The 5,192-nt window shown below is 37.1% G+C and overlaps 2 pseudogenes; both read right to left on the bottom strand.

Moving 5' to 3' along the window:
- Positions 1-373: 373 nt before the first annotated feature.
- LOC127184915 (40S ribosomal protein S7-like) lies at positions 374-938 on the bottom strand (annotated as a pseudogene).
- A 1,579-nt stretch (positions 939-2,517) lies between these two features.
- Positions 2,518-3,558, bottom strand: LOC127184914 (glyceraldehyde-3-phosphate dehydrogenase-like; annotated as a pseudogene).
- Between the last annotated feature and the right edge of the window lie 1,634 nt (positions 3,559-5,192).

Genomic DNA, 5,192 nt, shown 5'->3' on the forward strand with positions numbered 1-5,192 from the left:
AGAAGAAATGATATATTGATACATATTTGTACATACATATATTGCATATTCACAAATATGTATTTATTTGTGCATGCATGCATAGTTTTAGATATAATTTTGTGCCTAGAAGAAATTATTTGTATGCTTTTATCATAAAAAATAAACATTTGAGAAGATAATAATCTTTGTCTTGATCTAATCTTTACATAATATATATGTGCTGAAATATTTCATGTTTCTCATCTAATATGTACATGAAGGTTTTAATGGAATGTTAAAAGTAAATTAAACTTAAATTATGGGAAAAATGAAGGAAATCAGAGGAAATTTCAATTCCATAATTTATTTATTTATTTATTACTATGAATGACACTTTATTCAGTCATTTTCTTTACAACTGAAACTCTGGGAACTCAAAGTTAACATCCCTGCCTGCACACCAAAAAAGGTGTGCTCCACGTTGTTCTGCTGTGCTTTGTCTAAATGAACTTTTATGAGCCGGCTGCCACCCAGTTTTACACGGATCCTCTTAGCCACAATTTCACTTGGGAAGACCAAGTCCTCAGGGATGGCATCATGCAGTGCTGTCAGGGTGCGGCTTCTGGGGGGCGCTTCTGCTTATTTTTTGTACGGCTTTTCCTGGTTGGCTTGGGCAGAATCCTCCTCTGAGCAATGAAAACCATGTGCTTCCCACTGAAGTTTTTCTCCAATTCACGAACTAGCCGGACTTGGATTTTCTGAAAAGATTTCAGCTGAGGAACTGGTACAAAAATTATGATAGCTTTCCGACCACCACCAACTGCAGTGTCCTTGGCCGCAGTGATGTTGAGTTCCCGGAGCTGCACCTTGAGATCTGAGTTCATCTCCAGCTCGAGCAGCGCCTGGGAGATGCCAGACTCGAACTCCTCTGGGTTCTCGCCGTTGGACTTCACAATCTTGGCGCTCCAGCTGAACATGGCTTCGTCCTTAGGGAGTGCCGGCTTAGAAAGAGCCAATTCCATACTTTAAATGCAGTTATTTATGTATTCTGCAATGTATATATCAAAAATCAGATTGTGCATCACACATACATGCATTTTGCATATCAATTAAAAAACTAAAATTTACCTTTTTGTTATTTAAATTATATTCAACATTATTTAGCAAAATTCTTTTAATGTATTACAGTACTAAAGTCCTATTTTTATTATTACTATAAAATATTATATATTATAATATTATAATTATAATTATAATATTAATATATTAAATTATTTCTGATTTGGTTTATTTAGGCTCTTTCTTTTGAAGTTTCTTCACTAGGTCATATAAAGTTAGGGTAGCTTCCAGTTTTGCATCATACCTGTGTATGCCATGGCTTTTTATTTTTAAATCTAGCTTCTGTATATAAAAGGATTTTGCTTCAAATGATCATTTCAGTTCCATTCTTTTTACTGGTAACTTGTTAATTTTTATCTCAGAATACTACTGCTCTGTTGTACCCAGTCACCACATTCTACCAATTTATATTATTTACAAAATTTAGCAGTGATTGGAATACATGCTGGCTGCTTTCATATTTTCCCAATATGAAAAAAGCTGCTGTAAACCTCTGTGTTCACATTTTTACAATCATTTGGAAAAATTTCTAAGAGTAAAATTGCCACCTTATTTGCTAATATTAAATCATTTTTGCATTGTAAGATACTATCATACAGTTGTCCTAATTTTAGACAATTTGCATTCTACTATCAGTTAATAATGAGTTTTTGTTCACCCATATCTTCTCCAATATTTATTGTTAATGTTTTGGATTTTTACCATGCTAATACTTGTGTAGTGGTATCCCACTGCTATTTGAATTTATATTAATACTGTTATAATGACATGATGTGGAGTTTGATATTGTTTTTGTTGAGATTTGAACATTCATTTTATAAATATGGTATTTGTAAGATGTGTTTTGCAAATACTTTCTTATGTGGTTTATGTTTTCATTCTGTTATTAGTATCTTTTGAAGAATGAGTTTCATTTTAATGAAGTCTAATTTAACATTATTTTCTTTTAAAGAATTTTGCTTTTGGTGATAAATTAAGAATGTCATTTCCAAAACCAAAGTCACCTAGATTTTCTTCTTATTCTCATTCATTTTTACATTTTCATGTTTCATATTGAGAGCTCTGATTCCTTTTGTGTTCATTTTTATGAATGGAGCAGAATCAGCACCCAGGCACTTCTATTTTCGTAGAAATATCCAATTATGTTGTTTCAGCACAATTTCTTGAAATTTTTTTCTTTAAATTATCTTTGCTCCTTCTTGTAGGATCAGCTCCTTTATTTGAGGGGTCTTTTTTTGGTAGGTGCAGTGAACTTTATTGATGGTATTCATGAGAGTAGGGCTCCCTGGGCCCCTCCCATTATTCTGGGGGTCTAAGATGGAGACTGTGAGGAGAGATACTCAGTGTCAGGGGCAGAGTTGGAACAGGGACTCCTCAGCAGCCGAGGGCCTCTCTCTCGCTCTCGTGTCTTTGCTGGGGTGGGGTGTCCAGGGCTTCTTACTCCTTGGAGGCCACATAAACCATGAGGTCCACCACCCTGTTGCTGTAGCCAAATTCATTGTCATAACAGGAAATGAGCTTTACAAAGTTGTCATTGAGGGCAATGCCAGCCCCAGCATCAAAGGTGGAAGAATGGGAGTCACTGTTGAAATCGCAGGAGACAACCTGGTCCTCAGTGTAGCCCAGGATAGCCTTCAGTGGGCCCTCAGATGCTTGCTTTACCACCTTTTTGATGTCGTCATACTTGGCGGGTTTCTCCAGTCGGCATGTCAGAGTCAGATCCACGACCGGACAGGTTGGGCGTGGGACCATGGAAGGCCATGCCAGTGAGCTTCCTGTTGAGCCCTGGGATGACCTTGCCCAAAGCCTTGGCAGCACCAGTGGATGCAGGGATGATGTTCTGGGTAGCCCCACAGCCATCACGCCACAGCTTTCCAGAGGGGCCATCCACAGTCTTTTAGGTGGCAGTGATGGCATGGGCCGTGGTCATGAGTCCTTCCACAATGCCAAAGTTGTCATGGATGACCTTGGCCAGGGGCGCTAAGCAGTTGGTGGTGCAGGAAGCATTGCTGACAATTTTGAGTGAGTTGTCATACTCCTCCTGGTTCACGCCCATCACAAATATGGGGGCATTGGCAGAAGGGGCGGAGATGATGACCCTTTTGACTCCCCCCTTCAAGTGGGCCCCGGCCTTCTCCATGGTAGTGAAGACACCAGTGAACTCCACAACATACTCGGCACCAGCATCAGCCCATTTGATGTTTGCGGGATCTCGTTCCTGGAAGATGGTGATGGCCTTCCCGTTGATGACAAGCTTCCCATTCTCAGTCTTGACCGTGCCGCAGAACTTGCCGTGGGTAGAGTCATACTGGAACATGTAGACCATGTAGTTGAGGTCAATGAAGGGGTCATTGATGGCAACAATCTCCACTTTGCTAGACGTGAAGGCAGCCGTGGTAACCAGGCGCCCAATACGGCCAAATCCGTTTACTCCGACCTTCACCATCGTGTCAAGGGACAAGGCTGGCACTGCACGAAAAGATGCAGCTGTCTCTGGAACAGGGAGGAGCTGAGAGTTGAGGGGTCTTTTTCTACACTCTTGAGTCATTCCATCTTTCTGTTTGCATTTCCCACACCGTTTTGATTTAGTAGCTTCTATAATAGGTTTCAGTTTTCCTAGTTGGTTCTCTTTCAGTATTTTTAATTGCTATTATGAGTATTATGTCACTTCATCATATAATTTTAAAATAAATTTACTGCCATATACAATATGATTTTCTGATATTTTAACATAGATCTCATTGAATCTGCATATCAAGTTTGGAAGATCTGAGGTCTTAATGATAGCGAGGTTTTCTGTATGTGCAAATGGACCCTTTTGCCACTTATTTAGAAGTTTCAATCCATTTACTAAAACTTCCCCTATAGTTCCACACACAGATCTTGTACATGTTTCATATTAGATTTATACTTACATATTTAATTTTGTGCTGTAGTGAAAATGGAATTGTTTTGAATTTCAAATTCCAAGTGTTCATTGTAAATATACTATATTCACTTGGTACTTTCAGGTGATTTTATGGTTGATAATTCTTTTAGGTTTTCTGCATAGCTATCACATTACTTAAGAACAAAAGTAACTTGATTTTTTCCCCCAAATCATGTGCCCTCTATTTTTCTTTTGTATTAACTGGCACATTTGGCATTATGTGAAAAATGGTGAAGGGAGAGTATTCCTTGCTAGTGATCTTATCTTGTTTTTAATCTTCTCTGGGAAAGCATCCGGTTTCACACAAATTAGATGTAGGCTTTTGATAAATGTTCATCTGGTTGAAGAAGTTGCTCTTTATTCTTAGTTTGATGAGAGTTTGTTTTTATCATGTGTGCTTGTTGTATTATGTCAAACACTCCTATATATTACTTCATATGATCACATAATTAATATACTTAATTGATTGATGTGATAGATTTAAATTAATTTATTTTTGAGTTTTGATAAAACCTTACATACCTCAAATAATGTGGTCATAGTATGTATACATATTTATTACAATGTTGGATTTGATTTGATAATAGTTTATTGAATATTTTTACATATGTTCATGAAATACTGCTGTGTGGGTCTCTTTCCATGTGATATACTTTGTTTTGATATTCAGGCATAAACATGACCAGCATGCTTTTAAAATCACTTTATTAAAAAAATTAAAATATAATTTCTTCCTTCCTTCATTTTCCTCTTTCCAGTATTTCCCATGTTCAATCCTTTCAACCCTTCTCGTTTCTCCCCTCACTCTTGTCTCAAACTGATGGCTTCTTATCATCATCATTTTTATTTTTGTTATATATATATATATGTGGCATATATATATATTATTGCACATACACTCACACACACATACTCTCACACACACACACACTCAATCACACACACACACGTGTCATATTGAATGTGTTTAGTGTGATTTGTATGTCCACAGGGTCAATCCTAAAAGAGGCCAATATCTTTAGTTCCTTGTATAGCTTAAACTATCAAATATAGAGGAGAGAAATTAAGATTTAAATACACACATGAGTTTTATACTGGAATACTGAACATGAAAACTCTGTTAAATTTTCTAAAATTGATCTATACTATTAATGTGACCCCTATCCTATTGGGACTCTAGATG

The sequence above is a fragment of the Acomys russatus genome, chromosome X (assembly GCF_903995435.1).
Source record: "Acomys russatus chromosome X, mAcoRus1.1, whole genome shotgun sequence".
NCBI classification, from domain to species: Eukaryota; Metazoa; Chordata; class Mammalia; order Rodentia; family Muridae; genus Acomys; species Acomys russatus.